The sequence below is a fragment of the Protobothrops mucrosquamatus genome, unplaced genomic scaffold, assembly GCF_001527695.2.
Source record: "Protobothrops mucrosquamatus isolate PMUCROS unplaced genomic scaffold, P.Mucros_1.0 scaffold1367, whole genome shotgun sequence".
Lineage (NCBI taxonomy): Eukaryota > Metazoa > Chordata > Lepidosauria > Squamata > Viperidae > Protobothrops > Protobothrops mucrosquamatus.
This window is the reverse complement of record NW_015387558.1, coordinates 169680-179212: the sequence shown is the minus strand read 5'-3', so window position 1 is coordinate 179212 and position 9533 is coordinate 169680.

Sequence of the window (9533 nt, the reverse complement as noted above, 5' to 3'; positions counted from 1 at the left end):
GCCAAGGCGGGCCAAGTCCGAAAACCAAGCCCCAAGTCCTCACCTGGCCGAGGCCGTTGGAAGGGCCGTTGAGGTCGCCAGAGCCATGGCTCAGTTCTTAGAGGCCATCAGAGCTACCAGACGGCCCTCAGATCCAAGAGGGCCGCAGGGGCCGCTGGCCCAGTTCTTAAAGGGCCGCCAGAGCTACCAGCAAGGCCCTCAGGTCCGAGAGGGCCGCAGGAGGACCGTCAAACAATGTGGCTATGGCTATGATCATGATTATGGCTATGATCATGATTGTGAAAGTTGGATCTTAAATAATCAGGAAGAAAATCAACTCATTTGAGCTGTGGTGCTGGAAAAGGCTCCTGTGTATTCCTTGGACAGCAAAGATGACCCAGTAACAAGTACTGGAGTGCGCAACATCGAACACATCACTAGAAGGAAAAATCACAAAATTGTGTTTCACTTATTTTGGCCATGTCACACAGGGGAATTCACTGGAGAAAGCAATTATGTTGGGAAGAGTTAGCAGTAAAAAGGAAACCAGGCCGCCAAAAAACACAATGGCTGAACACCATTAAAACTGATACCTGCCAGAGAATAGAAAAACTTAAAAGAAATAGTACAAGATCTGAAGATGCGGAGAGACCTGGTCCATAAAATTGCCAAGAGTTGGATACAACTGAATGAATACCATCATTATCAGGTCTATGATCAGGCTGGGGATTTGCCCAGCTCCTCTTAGCTTCCTTCAACTAGTTCCTGCACTGCCCCAAGCATTCTGTTTCTTAGGGTATTTTCTTGTGTGTGTATATACATATGTGTGTGTGTGTGTGTTTATGTGATATGCAGGGCTTTTTTTGTCATAGAATGCCCAGAACAGAGTTCTGGCACCTTTTTTGGATGGAACCTTGTAGGGTAGGCAAGGCGGGTTGTATGACATGTGTGAGTTCCGGCACCATTTTTTTTTTTTTTTTTTACAAAAAAGCACTGATGATGTGTATGTGATGTATGTATATGTATATGATATGATTGAAATGGAAATGGGCTGATCACATAGCAAGAAGAACTGAAGGCAGATGGACCAAGGTAGTCACAGGATGGATTCCACTTGATAAAAAGCGTCCAAAGGGACCTAAAACAAGATGGACCAATGACATCAGCAAGTATTGCAGGCCCAACTGGCAAAAGGGAGGGAGAGGCAGGCAGATAGACAAGCAACTGGTGGATGTTGTCTCAATTGGCAGGAAATCCATCTTGACTGTAAGCCAGTCACTCCTTGGAGACACCTCCTATGGGGTCAGAGCAGATGTGTGTTGGTATACAACTATGACAAACATATTCAACCAGCACTCTAGATGAGATTGTCTCATCTCTCTTTTCAGTATATCTGAAAAATGAGGAAAATCCAACGTTTGTGATTTTTCCCCAGTGCTGGGCTTAATTCCCATCCACCTCTCTGCCAATCAGCAGAAAGCAATGCCACCATGCTTTGCTTAACTAATTATGGTTAGGGCCACCTATGGCTGTGTAGAGCCTTAACTCCACAACTCGAGATTTCTTACATTTTCTCCTCCATCTTCTCTGACACCACCAAGAAGAGAGTTACTTTTTGATTAAATTCAAAAGCGTTTGTAGACGTAATCGCGGGGATTGGATTACATATATCGGGGCAGATCTTCGCAGAGAGGCGGGCTAGCGACGGACCGTTCGCCAGGAATTTAATTGATCGGCCGCGCCCGTTGTATTTCTTTTCTTTTATTTCTCAGGACGTTTTGAGTCGACGGTAGCCCCTCAACCGCTGTCGTCAATTCCTCGCGGCGAGGAGACATCAAGTGGCAAACTTCGCCGACAAAAGTTCATCCTTGAAAGTCGGTCCTCCTCTCCCAGTTGTTGTTATTGGCGGTTGCTTTCCTGACCTACCAGCACGTTAGGGATCCTCCCATACAACACACACATACATACCCGCGCTTTTACTGGGTGCGCCCCTTTACCGCCCGTCTTCCAGTGCAGGAACCGATTCCTTTGTAAACGCTATTGGTGCCCTGGAGGCTACGGCTGTTCAGAATCGACCGTGCAAACGCGCCTGCACGTCCCACCGCGTTAACAATAACACCAAAATCGCCCCCTTCCCCCGAATACAAAACATTTCGCGTCTTGCACAGAAGGCCGTCCCTCCGGGTTGCAGGGGGCTCGCCCCGCACCTCGCGCGTGCGGAGCTGCGCGCTTTTCATTCGGAAACAAGGGTTTGCCGGACTTTCTCTCGAGTAATCCCGTAGAGAATCGGGGCGCAATGTGCTCTTATCGCCTCCCGGGCGGCGGAAGCAGATTAGCTTTTCCAATCCAATCGATGGGGTTGGAGCGGCGGCCGTCCGGAGGAAGAGAGCGCGGTGTTCCTCAGACGAAGGACACGACCCGCTTTGCCTGGCTTGTTTAACATGGCAGCCGTGCGGGGAGCCCCAGATAAGGCGGCCACACGCCCAGGCCGCCTGCTTCGGCTCCCGTTGAGGAGCCATCGGGGGCCTCGCCTGGGGGGTGGAGAAGGTGGGGACGCCCCAAAGAGCGGATGGAGATGTTGGGTGCTCGGGAATAGATGGGGAGAAATCTTTCCTCCCCCATCTCCACTCCGATCCGGGGGTCGGCCGAGTGCCCAATCCGCTCCACTAATCCGTTTCAACAGCTGCGTTTCCTCCGCTCGGGGTGTGCGGAGGTACCGAGTACACACCGACGGGTACAACCCAGCCTTGTTCGCTCGCAACGGCTCCCATTCAACGCCTCTCGCCAACCCCTTTCTTTCGCGCCCAGTAGTTATTACCCGAGGTTTACTCCGTGTCGTTCCTCCCCGACCCATTTCACATAATTCTCGCGCTCGAGCAGGCAGACGGATCTCGGTGGCGAAAAACTGCGGGTGGCTTTGAACGAGGGGGGGGGGGAGAAAGCGGGAGGGCGAGCCCAAGCTTAGAAAATGAAACGCTGAGGGGGGGGGGAAGGTGGTGGCTGGGTGGGGGGGAAAGATGTGTGTGCCTCCGCCGAGTTAAGGTGAAACGGCTGCTTTGGGGGACCTCTCTTACCGCGGGGGGGTCCCCACCCAACCCCCCGCCCCTTATTCCATCTAAAAACGCCCCCTCCCCACTTTTCCAGGCAAGCCAGAAACCCGCTCGCCTTCTTGACGTCATGTCTGTAGGAAAGGGACCAGCAGCGCGAGCAGCCCCGGGCGCTGGCAGCGAAGGAAGGGCGGACGGCCGCGGAGGCAGGTTAAAGTTTCCGCTCAAGTCTGCCGGTCTCTAAAAAACACCCCGGCGAAGGGACGGCGGGCGGCGCGCTCCTGCCCGGCTGCTGGCAACATCTGGAACAGTTCAAGGCAGGCTGTCTGTCGGCCTGTCTGTCTGCGAGGGAGCGAGAGAGAGAGAGCGCGGGAGGCAGGAGGGAGGGGAGGCGCGAGCGCTGTGCCGAGGGACTGAGGGGCTGGGACTAGCGGTCTCCTCTCTGCAGAAAAAGCTCCCTGCCAGCAGAGCGCCCGGCGTTGGCTCGGAAGAGGAGAAGCAGCTGCTCGCCGCCGCCTTTCAGCCTCGCTGTTCCCCGGTCTTTTCCCCCCACGCCTGCCTGCCTGCCCGCCCGCCTTTTCTAGTTCCTGGGCGAGAGACATTTGAATCCTCCGGACATTTTTCCTCCTCCCGCCCTTCTCGGGGGATGCTCCTTCGCCCCTCTTTCCCACTTCCCTTGGCGGAGGCGTTGCTTTTCTTCCCCCGGACCTCTCTGCTTTGCAAAGACCAGAAGAACCGGGGGGGGGGGGGAGAAAGAAGCGAGCGGGAGACCGGGAAGAGCCCAGCGCTTCTTCCAGTCGGTCGCCGCCGCCGTCGTCGCCGGTGCGCTGAATTCTTGGGCAGGAGCCCGGATGTTCTCTGAGGATGCTTTGCAATTGTACTAAAGGAGACACTCCTGGAGCGAATCAGGGTTTGGGCTTTGATGCAATCATGGGAATCAGGTAATAACCGAGCGGGGGGCATTGAATCGCCGCCGCCGCCGCCGCCGCCGCAGCAGCAGCAGCTCCGGTTTTCTTCCTTGAACCGCTCCCCCTGCCAGCGACCTCGGCTGTTTTGGGATTTTGGAGGAATTAAAACCAGAAACTCCGACTTGGGTGGTTGTTATTGTCGTTGCTACTACTGGTCCCTCGTTCCTCTACTTAAATGGTCAATGAAAACAAGAGGATGTACATTCCAGAAGAAAACCACCAAGGTAAGGCGAGGGCAGTTCGCGAATGGGGGGGGGGCACCGTCCCCGAAACCTCCTTTTCTCCCTCCCTCCCGCCCTTCCCTTCCCTTCCCTCCCCGCCGCTTCACCTGCTGAGAGGAGTCGCTGCACAGAGTGGAGGGAGGCAAAGCGGGAGTGGGGAGGGGGGGGGACGTCGGTGGGGTGGGGGAGAAATGTTCCTGCGAGCGTGGGCTCGAGCAGAGACATTTCACGTAGAAAAATCTTCGAGCGGCGGGGCGCCGGGAACAAATGAAAGCACCTCAGCTTCCCCGCCCTTCCTCCCACTCTTCCTCACGCCTCAGCCAGGTTCGGCTCGCGAGATTCAGCCGGAGGAAAGTTGTTCCTCGGGGTGACAAGTGGGGAGACGCAGCCGGCGGGGGTGGGGGGTGGAATCAAAGAATTTGGACTGCTTTGCTTGTTTCCCTGTCCGCTTCTTGCATTGCCAAGGTTTATTTTTTTTTTAATGGCATAACAGCATTCCCAGGCCAGGTTAACCCGCTTCTCGCCCGATTCACACCCCTTTCCAGGATTTGCAAGCCAAGCCAAGCCCGTACTTGCTTCAGCCCCTTCAGCTTGTAACTCTTGAGGATGGGATGGGACGGGTTGGATCTTCTGTGAGGACGGATGTGAAAGCCCAACTATTCGGAGGGGTTCCTAGCGGTGCCCTCCTAGGCTATGGAGCCGGATTGAGCTTCCTTAAATTCTTGTGGAAAGAAAAAAGTCTCTCTCTCCCTCTCCCCCCCCCTCTGTGTGTTTGAATGGTAACTCTTTTATTTTTGACCCTCTCTGTCTCTCTGTGTGTGTGTGTGTGTGTGTGTCTGAATGGTAACTCTTTTATTTTTAGCCAAGGCTTTGCTTTATCCACTGACAGTTTTCGTCCTGTTAAAACAGCCGTGTCACTTGGGGATTGGGGGGGACATTTCAAAAACCTTGTTCAGAAAAGAGACGCTCGATTCTTCCCTACATTCCTCTCCCCTACTTTCATGGAATAACACCTCCCTTCCTGAACTTAATGGGACCCTAACCTGGAGACCAGCTCTAGCCATGGCAAGCAATACAGTTAGAAATAGCATATTTTTGAGCCTATCCTCCTCTGCTGAGGTCTCCCAGTTGCAAGAGAGAGGGCTGTGAACTCCATCTTATAGTCAGGAGTGAGACCCTTCAACACTGAGCAGTGCATAGATTAAAAAAAAAAACCCTCTAGTTGAGGGATGCTATTTTTTGGGAAGGGGGTCAGGAGAGGATACTTTAAAAGAAAAAACTACAACCCTTTAACAGTGCCCTACCCAGAAAACATTATTTTGAGCAGCATGGTAGAACAACAGCAATATTTTTTAAAAAGGGAGGGAGAGGGAAAACACAAAACTTTTTCTACTTTCTCCCTGCAATTCCTCTTAAGCCCGCTGCTCTTTGAACCTTGGGCACAATGCCCCTCTTTCTTGGATGGAAGTGCTAAAAATTACTAGTTTAGGAACTGAAGTGCACCCATGTTTGCCTGTGTGTTTCTTGTGGGCATCCTTGTTTCAACACCTCTGTTGTCTAAACTACAGTCAGGTCACAGAGTCTTAGGGGGGTATTTATCAAAGGGTAGTTAATTGATCCCTGGGAAGACCAATGCCCCCTGCTCATTGCTCCAGCCTTTGATTTCTGCCTCCTCATCTCACCCCTATTGGAGCAGAGAGGCTCCTGGTGCCTGCTGTGTGGGTGTCACAGGCAAGCAACCTTTGGATGAGATGATGCCTTGATTACAGTGTTCCCTAATTTATGTTTGTTCAAAACACCTGCCTCTGGGTAGCCAAACCTGGAAAGGGGTTTGCTTGAGACCTAGTGTGGCCTAGCCCAGTATTACAGTATTTAGCTCCCATCATCCCTTGCCAGATGGAATCTGTAGTACACAATCGGTTGGAGGACCAGCCAAGCCAGCCAGAATTGGTTGCACTGAACGAGACAGACAAACCAGTATCTCCTCTAAGGTGGCTTGCTGTGTTCGTTCTGTCAGAACAGAAAGCATGTTTGCATGACTCTCTTCTCCTTGTCCCTAAAGAAATTTAGCGGAGGAGGAAATCTGAGTAATAAGGATATGTTTGATTGATGCTGGTGGCGAACACCTTCCCATTACATGCAGAACTGAAAAATCATAAGAATTTCATCCTAATGAACATCTCAGGGAAAGATGGAAATCCACAATCATGTTTTATTTGGTGCAAGGTTCTGTTTTTGCATTTGCCATCTTAAACCTATATGTATCTGCCAGCAAGAATATATGGGTCTCTTTATGCTGCTGCCAATGGTAATGATAAGTAGATCAAAACTCAGCTCCATAGCAATATGCCAAATACTATGGCAACTGAACTGAACTCCCTACAGTACTTACCAGCTGCAATGATTATATAATATGTATGGAATAGATTTGACATCTCTCTCTCTCTCACACTGCAGATTAATTTTTTGTCCCTGCAAGGCAAAAAAGCAATACTTCTAAAGTGGAAAATATGGGAGGAAAGCCTATTATTTGTATTTTATTTTTATTTTTCTGGTCAAGAAGCATAGGCTGAAGCTAGTAATATTAATGAGTAAGGGACCATCTCTAAAATAAGATATTTTGGGGGGATATTTATTACTAACCCTTGCCTTGTCTTAAACAATATTGTCCTCTTGTACCCTTTTTTTGCAATTATCTGGGAACCCTTGATTTTGGGCCAAAGCCAAGGCGTAGATTTATAGTGATGATAGTGAAAAACAGAACCCAAAACCAGTTTGGGGATAAATTAGTGTAATTAGAGCAACTGAGTTAAAAAGAGATTGGAAAATTGAAGTAGAAGGAATAGCCAGCAACCCTTTTTTGATTTTTAGAAAATTCTATTTTGAGAGTACTAGACATTACACTTGCCATCAATCACTCTTTAGCAGAGAAATGACTCCTTAGATTGCCACAAAAACTTGGGCAATAGCTCTGAGATATATACAGAGAAGACCTTATTTATTTGACTTTCTCACATAACTCTCTGGCTATAAACTGAAATGTTCTGATATGAGCTAAATATGCTTTTTTTCTTAATTAACAATGAATGTGCTATTTGTGGTGTTCTCCTGTTATAGTTTATATGTATGTTGCTCCTGAAAATCTGTCAATAAATAAGATTTAGCTAATGGCTTGTTCTCTTAAATAATACAACAAGTAGTAGTAGTAGTTGTAATAGTGGAAGCTGCTTGAAGTTACCTTTGTTTTGTTTTGTTTTTAAGTTAGGCTCTTTTTTTAATCATCTCTCATTGTATCTCTCCAAGTACCAATAATTCATTTTTATTGTTTGGTATGATGGTTTATATGAATGTTTGCTGAGAATGGCCCATAAAACACACACACAAAATAGGACTGGTTGATTGAGATGACAGAACTAGCGGAGATGGCAACATTTTTTGACTAGAGAAACCTCAATAAGTACATTTATTAGTGACAAAGCTTCTTAGACACTTTTTGCTGAAAAAGAATAATAAATGTGATTTTGGGGTTTGGATTAAAAAAGGGTACTTTATGGAAAGAAAGAAAGTATGATGTAACCTTAGAGAGAGAAGGTAAAATATAAACATAATTGTTTTTAAAAAGATTGCATGCCTCTTTTCCTCTTCCTCTTCCCCTTCCTTTTTTTCCATATTTCTTTTTCACTTTCTTTTTCTTTTTTCTTCTTTAAATAAAAATGTTTAGAATTCTGTTGAAAAACTTGAATAAAAAAATTAAAAAAGAAACATGCACACAAATTATTTAATTCAAAGTAGCGAGACCACATATTCTCTTAGATACAAACTGGTATTATGCTTATACTTTAACAGAAACCACAATGAAGTAACATTCCATGGAAAAACATTCAAAGGTGGAAATGTGGTTTGCAGGAAACTAGATGTGAATATGATTATCTTCAAATCAAGCAGTATATTTAGATGGCATAACATGGTTTCAAATTATGTGTAGTATGGATACATTACGATAGCTGTGGGTGGAGGGTGGAGAAACCTGGTTGCCAAGAAAGAAACAACAATTATTTACATGCTGGATTAAAGGATTACGAAAAAGGTGCTGCTGTATGGGTTCTGAGTTTGCCATAAGGTGGTGCTCAGTGTTTGTAGAGCTAATAAGTTCTTGATGTAGCATAGCCAACAGCACATCTAAATCATAGACTTATATTGATTTAAAACTATACTTTCTACCTAAGTGAACCCTGGGGATTTTATTTCTGTAACAGATACCAAGGATGGTTAATAGAATACAGTATAGCTTCATTAATCTACTGTTCTCAATAATCTTGATTACAGTATAACAGGGAACCAACATGGCCCAAGTAATTTAAAACTGGTACAAGTTTATGGTGTGGGCATACCATTATTAGTAGGAAATGACCCCAAGGTTTACAACTGCCTTTTCCTTCCCTGATAGAACATCTATTTCTCCGCATATAATTCAAGGCAAGTTAATAATAATTAACACAAATGAGCACTTGCAGCTGGTCATCAATTCCACCTAGACAGGCTCTTTTAAGCCGCCTGTTGATTAATGCCAACAGCTTATAATTCATCACCGGACATTGTTCAGCTCACCCTGTTTTAGCAGATTCATACCCATTCCTCGGGTAGCAATAATTATTAGTGTTTTGTCTTTTTTCTTCTGGAAATTATTAGCATTTTTAATATTGTCTTTAAGTCAGGAAAGATATTGTTTCCATGACACTATACTGGAGGCATAATCTGATTTGCTGGTCTGTGACCGTAATAAAGATTGATTGATTGATTTGTATTCCCACCTTTTTAATAAGTTGTACAGAATCAAACCATACAGATTCCTGACTGATGATAATTAAGCAGTTTAAGATTAAGTAATCTTATATTTTATACATTAAAACTGCTAGTATTTCAACATAATTTTGGTTTCCCCTTGCCCTCTTTTTTGCCCCCTTTATCACAAAATAAGCTCACTAGAAATGAATCTATCTAATAAAATGATTACTGCATTTTTCTACTAATCTTAACCCAGGGTTCAAATGGGCTGTGTTAGTGAAATGCTCAGGGATTCTGTTTCCTACATGGTATGATGTTATCTTATCAATATTCTTCTACTTTTCAGAGTTAGTACAGTAGCAGTACTTTATTTATCTATTCCACCTTTATTGTCTTTACACAACTCAAGATGGTGAACATACGGTAGTACATCTTCTTCTTCCTATTTTCCCCTCAATAACAACCTCGTGAGGTAAGTTGGGCTGAGAGTGAGTGATTGACCCAAAGTCTCCCAGCTGCTTTCATACCTAAGG